This window comes from Magnolia sinica, chromosome 11, assembly GCF_029962835.1.
Source record: "Magnolia sinica isolate HGM2019 chromosome 11, MsV1, whole genome shotgun sequence".
Taxonomy (NCBI): domain Eukaryota; kingdom Viridiplantae; phylum Streptophyta; class Magnoliopsida; order Magnoliales; family Magnoliaceae; genus Magnolia; species Magnolia sinica.
In genome coordinates, this window is record NC_080583.1 from 78,213,542 (window position 1) to 78,222,365 (window position 8,824).

The window sequence follows — 8,824 nt, forward strand, 5'->3', positions numbered from 1 at the left end:
GAGTGACTAGTTAGCCTTTTCAAAATTTGATCAATGAAAGGCAAATGAAAGTGGTCTTTCTTTTTGACAGTATTCAATTTCCCGTAATTAATGCACATTCTCCAACCAGTAGTAACTCTGGTTGGCACGAGTTCATTGTTGGGATTGGCTATGATGGTGATCCGAACTTCTTAGGAACCACCTGAGTTGGACTCACCCATTGATTATCAGATATGAGGTATATGATGCTCACATCCAATAGTTTAAGTCCGTCGGCTATAACCACTTCCTTCATGTTAGGATTTAATATACGTTGTGGTTTCTAGGAGGTCTTCGCATTATCCTCTAGATAAATGCGGTGAGTACAATCAAAGGGTCAATTCCCTTGAGGTCTGCAATCGACCATCCAAGGCGTCCTTTGTGTCAATGAGAGTAGAGATAAACATACTCTCCTATTCTTGCTCAAGGTGAGAAGAAATCACCACCGGTTATGTCTCATCTTGACTTAAATAGACATATTTTAAATCAGAGAGTAAAGATTTTAGATCAAGCTCCGGTACCTTGAGGTTAGACGGTAGAGGCATTACATCAGTATGGGGTAATTCTTCAAATTGTGGCCTCCATCGATTAATTTCAAGTACCGGCATAGTATCAAGCATGGTTCCCATCTCCCTAATCATATCATCATCTAAATCATGGGAGTGGGCCATGCTCGTCTCTAGAGAGTTAGAGGATAAGGTCAGAAGTATTCTATCTTCCACGAAAGAATCAATCAAATTAATATCATGGGCATCGTCAACATCCTCTGCCTGTTTGCTTATATTCCCAAAAGAAAAATTCATCACTCCATTCCTACAATTAATGATTGCATTTGATGTAGTAAGGAATGAGCGACCAAGAATGACGGGAATTTGAGTGCTCATATCCACGATGAGTTAAGTATCTAGGACGATAAAATCTACTAGATAATAAAATTTGTTAACGTAGACCAACACATATTTAATTATCTCACCCGGTACACGAACTGAGTGATCGATAAATTGTAATGTGGTCCGGGTGGGTTTTAATTCACCTACACCCAGTTGTTCATAGACCGAGTAAGGGATTGGTTTTATACTCGCGCCTAAGTTAAGAAGTGCATGCTCAATCCAGTAATTCCTAATTACACAAGTGATGGTTGAGCTACCAGGATCTTTGTACTTCTGTGGCACATCTTTCTTTAGGATGACACTCACTTTTTCTGTTAAAAAGATTTTCTTTTGAATATTTTGCCATCTTTTAGTCGTACATAAGTCTTTCAAAAATTTGACATATGAAAGTATTTGTTTAACGACATCTAGTAGAGGAGTGTTGACATTCACTTGTTTCAGTACCTCTAGAATATCCTGAGAGTTAGAGAGAGGTTTTGGTGTAATAAACCATTGGAGAAATTGAGCAATCGGCTTGCCTTGAGGTTCCAACTCTAACTCCTGTGGAGTGTTGTTAGGTTTATCAGTTTCATCTATTTTCGGATCCTTAGACTTTTTAGCCCTTACCGGAATAGATTTGTCAATTATTTTCCCACTCCTAAGAGTGGTGATAGACTTAGCTTGCTCCATTTGATTTGAAGAGCTCGGGTTGCTGACTTCATATTACTGTTTTGGATTGGGAAGAGGTTGAGCTGGAAGGTTTCCTTTTTGCCCAATCATATTTTTTGTCTCAAGCCCTTGTATAACCTTTGTAAGGTCTTGAAAGGCTTGTAGCATACCTTGATTGAAACACTCTTGATTTTGAAGAGTCTTTGGAACCGGATCCTCTTGAAGTTTCCCTTGATTTAGAATTTGATTAGGGAATCCTTGAGGAGAAGCAGTTTATCCATTCCTCCAACTGAGGTTTGGATGATTTCTCCAACTAGGATTGTATGCATTTGAAGTGAATCCACTGAAAAGTCTTTGGTAATTATTCACGACATTAGATTGCTCATTCAGTACCTCTTAAAAAGCAGATATTGTTGGACAATTTTCAGTTATGTGAATGTTACAAGCACAAACACCGCAAACAGTTTCCGTAGCCTTATCCTTCTTTAGTTTCATGACCTTGAGTTTTCTTGTGAGATTAGCCACTTTAGCATTTATATCATCATCTTCTTTCAGAAGATAAATTTTGCCCCTCCTTTAATTAAGTAGGCTTAGAAGTGGTGCTAGATTTTGGAGAGATGTCCCATGATTGTGTGTTTTCAGCAAGCTTGTCAAAATAATCCCACACATCATCAACCTCTTTATTCATGAATTCCCCATTGCACATTGTCTTGACCATTTGGCGCATGGAAGAAGTTAGCCCATCATTAAAAAAACTTGTTATTCGCCAAGTTTCAAAACCATATTGTGGGCATGAATTGACAAGATCCTTGAACTGCTCCCAACATTGGAAGAATGTTTTATCTTCCTTTTGGGCAAAGTTCATGATTGACTTTCTAAGTGTGTTGGTTTTATGATATGGGAAAATTTTCTTAATGAACTCCCTTGTCATGTCGTTCCATCTGCCAATAGATCATGGATGTAGCGAATGCAACCACGTCTTAACTTTTTCTTTCAAGGAGAAGGGAAAGAGTTTCAGCCTAACCGTGTTCTCAGACACGTTCGAAAAATATAAAGTGGGTATAATCTCATCAAACTCTTTTATGTGTAAATATGGATTTTCATATTCAAGTCCATGAAATTTTGGAAGGAGTTGGATTACCTCTGGATTGATATCCATATGTCTTATATTTTCTTGAAAAACTATATAGGAAGGTGTGCTCACTTCCGCCGGTTGTAAATAATCTCACAAAATACGAGGTGGGGGTGCTTGATGCACCTCGTTTTCATCTTGAATTTCCTCAACCCAAGGTTGAGGTGGATTTGGAGGTTGATTGGCCGGTTGATTGGCAACCATAACTTTAATTAACTCTGTGGATCTCGAGTGGTGTCTAATCCGATGATGGATAGATAACCCCTCAACCAATCCTCCTTCACTTAAGAAACGTAGAGTGTTATCACAGACCCACTTGTGCATGAAACACTCTTAGCCCTCAAGTAACTAAGTTAACCTAAACCTAAAAAGAAAGAAACCTAAAGCAATAAGAAACCTAGAAATAGAAAGTTTCCAAATTAGAAGTTTCTATATTAAAATCCTGCAAAATAGAAAAAAATAGTTTTTAAAAATAAATTAGGAAAGTAGGTTAGTTTCTAAAAACAAATTAGGAAAGTTTTTAACCTAGAAATAGAATTAAAGTAAGTTAGTTTCTAAAAATAATTTAGAAAAATTCTAATATAAAAATAGAAAGTAAACAAATCCTAATCTTAACCTAATTCCAAAACTAGTTAATCTCAGAAAAATGCACCGTTAGTCCCCGGCAGCGGCGCCAAAACTTATTCACAACCCTAAGTGTAGGGTCGCAATGTAGTAATAATCTTAATAAGACTGAGGTCAAATCCACAAGGACTAATCTTGTGTGTATTCTGAAAGTAACTAGATGTAGGACTAGAAGAAGATTTAAATCTAAATTGGGTATAAAAGGAAGTAATTGTGAGGTATTTAATTAGAAACTTAGAAATTCAAATATGGAAACTAGGGTTTCTAGGGGATCCACCTGCAGCTATCAGGATATTTCCTTATTTGATTCAAGGAACACAATTGGAGTTATAGTCCCATCCTATTCAATTGAAAGGTATACAAATAAGATCATATCTGAATGCCCATTGACCTAATTCTCAACGGATGAGAGTTGTGAGCATTGGAAGTGATTCCATCATCTGACCATGCCCATGAGACAATGGTAAACAACATGATATACCGATCCCGCAACCAAACATAGGAAAATTATGAAGATTAGAAGAGATTCCCTCACCTCACCTAACCATGCCCAAGGGATGATGTTGAACAACATGATTTCTGAATTTCATAATCTCAAAGCATGAAAAGAATATACTTAAAGCTATTGCAGATCTATTGTAATTTAAGTCATAACAAACCATTAAAAAGGAAAAGTATTCCTTAAATATCAAATTATAATCAAAGAGGTTCAACAAGAACAAGAACCAAATAAGAAAAACATCCAAATCACGCCACAAGCTTCACCCCTTAGCCCTAACTAAGGGATTTAGCCAACCATGGACATGATTGGATTCAAAACCCCTACAAGAAAGCATTAAAAACTAAGAAGAAGAGAAAAAGAAACTCTTGGATGACGGCTCCACCCCTTTGCTCTGCTCTTCCAAACCCTAGATTCCTAAAAATCGCATGGAAACCCATGTTTATAACCTTCATTGCATAATATCACAAAACTGTCTCAAATTTACGCAGTCCGCATAACTCTGAGTAACTTATTCGATGTCATCGAAGGGTGTTCAAATTTCGGAAGTCGCGCTTTTACGCACTATGTAACTTTTTTGCACTGCATAAGTCCTTGTGTCATCAAACCTTCATTCAATCTATTGATAAAGTGTCTAAAATAGTCCAGCGAGTTGCTTCAATTTCTTCAATAAATTCGATGCCATCGAGTTGCGTTCGATGTCATCGAGCATCTTCTTTGAGTCATCGAACATGACTTCGATTCATCGAGAATTGCATCCAATATGTCCAGCAACCAACTTAATTTTCCTGTGAAAATTCGATGTCATCGAGCTGTGGTCCTGTCGATGGCATAAATTTTGAAGTGAATTTCAATACTTTGTTTTTTCGACTTCCTTCCTTCTCCACTTAGTTTTCTTGGATCTCGGGGTCTTGAAATTTTTAATCCTCGAAAGACCCATTCATTACTTTGGCAATTCTTGAGCCTTAAATCCATGCTTTTAGCATTCTTTTCAATCCAAGCTCTTAAACTTACCTTGCAATACAATCATGTATAAAATATAGCATTAAGCATTATCATGTTCATAAAACCAAGATATAAATGGAGGAAAATATGCAATATTTGAGTCTCAACAATGTGCACTCTGACATATGGGGGCCACCGCTAGAGGCTTTCAGTGGGGGTTCGTCATGGTTTATTTCATTCATTAACGACTACTCCAAGAAAGTTTGGATTTACTTTATGAAACGTAATGTTTTTACCATATTCAAACAATGAAAGGCAATGGTGGAAAAACAGTTAGGGCGAAAAATAAAGGTTTTAAGGACTGACAATGATAGAGAGTTTACTTCCACTGAGTTTATTTCGTTCATTAACGACTACTCCAAGAAAGTTTGGATTTAATTTATGAAACGTAATGTTTTTACCATATTCAAACAATGAAAGGCAATGGTGGAAAAACAGTTAAGGCGAAAAATAAAGGTTTTAAGGACTGACAATGGTAAAGAGTTTACTTCTACTGAGTTTAATGAATATTGCAAGGATTAAGGGATCATCAGACACAACATAGTATGCTATACGCCTGAACAAAATGGTGTGGCTAAGCGGATGAATCGGACTCTCTTGGAGAGGGCTCGATGCATGTTAAGTAATGCTGCATTGGCAATAACTTATGGATTGAGGCCGTTAACAAGGCTTACTACTTGGTGAACCGATCCCCGTCTACAGCAATTGAATGTAAAATCTCAGAGGAAGTATGAAGTGGTCATAAGCTGGACTATTTAGATTTGTGCATATTTGGTTGTGAGGCGTACTCTCATGTACCGTCAGTTGAAAGAGATAAGCTAGACGATAGAGCCAAAAAGTACATCTTTATCGGCTATGGTGTAAGTGTGAAAGGTTACAGGTTATCCGACAAGGTCACACGTAAGGTCATCACTAGCCGTGACATCAGATTCGATGAAAGCTCCTTATTTCATAAGAATGATCAAGAGGAGCAAGAGGAACTAGAAATGTTTATTGTAGACATCCAGATTGACACAAATGATACTAAGGCAGACACAAATGCATAGATAGAGGTATAAGATCAAGTGGAGCAGCCACCTGTGAGAAGAAACCCATCGCGTGATTGCAGGTTATCGGTAAGATACAGGGATAATTCTAATATCACATATACCCTCATTACAGATAAGGAGGACCCGTCAACTATTCAGGAGACTCTTGATGAGCCTGATGCAAAAAAGTAGAAAGCGGCTATGGATGACGAGATGGACTCGTTGCATAAAAACCATACATGGGAGCTGGTGGACCTACCAGTGAGCTGAAAAGCGATCGGATGCAAGTGGTTATTTAAAATGAAATGTGATAGATACAAAGCGAGGTTGACAGTGAAGGGGTATGCTTAAAGAGAAGGAATTAACTTCACGGAGATATTCGCGCTAGTGGTTAAGTAAGTATCCATTTGTGTTAGTGCTGGTTACCCAATACGATCTCGAAATGGAACAGATGGATGTCAAGATTACATTCCTGCATGGGGAGTTGGAAGAGCAGATTTACATGAAGTAACGAGAGGGCTACGAAGTTAAAGGGGCATAGAAAAAAGTTTGCATGTTAATGAGGTCATTGTACGGCATAACACAGTCACCTAAGCAGTGTTATAAAAAATTTGATTCTTTTATGTTGAGTCAGAAATTTACTTAGAGTGAATACGATCACTGTATCTATTACAAGATAATGAGTGATGACAAATTCATCATCCTAGTATTGTATGTTGATGATATGTTGATCGCTAGCCATGATATGTTTGAAATCAATGTACTAAAGACTCGGTTATCAGGGACATTCGAGATGAAAGATATGGGGGCTACAAAGATGATTTTCGGCATAGATATTCATAGAGATAGGAAGAAGAGCAGTCATAGGCAGAATACCTTGAAAATGTGTTGATCAAGTATGGGATATACCAAGTAAAGCCGGTGAGCATTCCCCACGTGGCTCACTTCATGCTTTCCTTAGAACGATGTCTTAAATCAAATAAGAAGAACAGGTTATATCTCATGTGCTTTATTCGAATGTGGTTGATAGTTTAATGTATGTCATGGTCTGTACAAGACTAGATATTTCACAGACAGTTGGTATTGTAAGCGGATACATGTTAAACCCCGACAAGCAACATTGGGAAGCAGTGAAATGGCTACTTCGATACATTCAAGGTACAAAAGACTACATTTTAACTTTTGGGAAGACAGGGACAAAGTTAGTAGGGTATGTGGATTCAGATTACGTAAGTAGTGTGGATTCTAAAACTTCGACTTCTGGTTACTCGTTTGTACCAGCGGGTGGATCAATTAATTGGATGTCAAAGCTTCAATTCATGGTGGCTCTTTCCATGATCGAAATAAAATATATGGTAGTGATGAAAATGTTTAAGGAATGTGTTTGATTAAGAGACATGATAAATCAGTTGAGACTTTAGAAGGAGGTTGTGCCGGTTAATTGTGATAGTGAAAATGCTATCAATTTGGCTAAAAATTCTGTTTATCACTTATATATTAAACACATTGATGTTCGTTATCATTTTATCTGACATGTCCTTGAGAAATGAGGCGTAACATTGGAGAAGATTCACAGTAGCATGAATCCGGCAGACATGCTCACCAAGGTCATTCATACAGAGAGATTCAAGTTCATTGCAACTTCTCTGGACTTGACGATGGTGTAAAAGAAGGGCAGAATATGCATGAGAAGCATTGATTGAAGCTATGATGTAATGCGGAGATAAGAGAAGAGGTTAAGAAGTTGTATGTTTGAAGATTGAAGACATGGTAGAGATTGTTGTTAAAAGATTTCTTAAATCTGGAAAACTTCGACTAGCCTAAGAAAGTTTGGCTCGAAGTCCGGCAACAAAGTATATTGAAATTTCCGTGATCCTTAACCAGTCGAAGGACAGGTTCGACTAGTCGAAAGTTATGCAAATTGCACGCGGATTCCGTAAATTTGAGGCGGTTTCCAAACTATTCCAAGTCGGTGCAAAAGTGGAGTTTCCTAAACTATACATAGGAGTTCTTGGGGCCATTCTAAATCATCCTAAGGCTTTCTATATGTATTAAAAGGGTTTTTAAAAGGGTTTTAGGGTTTGCAAAGGGTGTAGCAAGGGTGAGATTCGAGGTTGTTCGAATCGGGTAAGTCCTCTCTCTTTGTAATTTATACATTCATAGCGGATTTCTATCGCTTTGTGTCATGGTTTTTTTCCAAAAAGATTTTCCACGTTAAATCTTTGTGTTTGTTTGGTGCTCTTAGATTGCTATCCTAGATCCATCTCTATGTGATTCCACGGCCCAATCCCCAACATGCTCTACCTTGGGTGATTCCCTATAACATTACATGGGTACTCTACCTTGGGTTTTTCCTACAAGATTACGTGGGTTATGCCTTGGATGATTTCCTAAAAAATTACATAGGTGCTCTGCCTTCATTTTATTTTATTTTATTTTCTAAAAGATGTCTTCCTTGGGTGCTTCTCTTAAAGATTACACGGGTGCTCATTGGGTATTTCCCTAAAAGATTGCATGAGTACTCTGTCCTGAATTTAGCACTAAAACATTATCACGAGGTGCTATGCCTTGGATTTGGGAGTTTACTTGGGTCATCACTGCAGGGTTAACGTGATATGTCACCCAGTTTTGAGATTGCTTCCGCTACATTACATTGGTGTTCACGTAATCAAACCAGATACAACCACCTCTGACATTATACACGGGACGCGACTATCATCTCACTCTCTCCCACCAAAATGTCAATTCACTCAACTGCACTAAGAAGGTGTTATGTCGCTCATCAAGAGACTTCATCTTCTCTCTATTACCTAACATGATCTCACCTCATTGCCATTGGTGGGACTCTGTGCTATCTTATGGTTTAATGAAGAACTGTGCCTTGGAAGGACAATCCTGGAGTCCTCGATCTTCGATCCCAAATAGTGTGCATTCCACTAGTTTGGGGTTTTTCTCCCAGTTTTCTACCTTTCAGTGGAGA

The 8,824-nt window shown here is 37.9% G+C and overlaps 1 non-coding gene across 1 annotated transcript; it reads left to right on the top strand.

The window, feature by feature from the left end:
- Nucleotides 1-2,332: 2,332 nt before the first annotated feature.
- LOC131219723 (small nucleolar RNA R71) lies at nucleotides 2,333-2,439 on the top strand. The gene has a single exon (XR_009158368.1). It is a non-coding gene; the product is annotated as a small nucleolar RNA R71 (small nucleolar RNA).
- The last annotated feature ends 6,385 nt before the right edge of the window (nucleotides 2,440-8,824 follow it).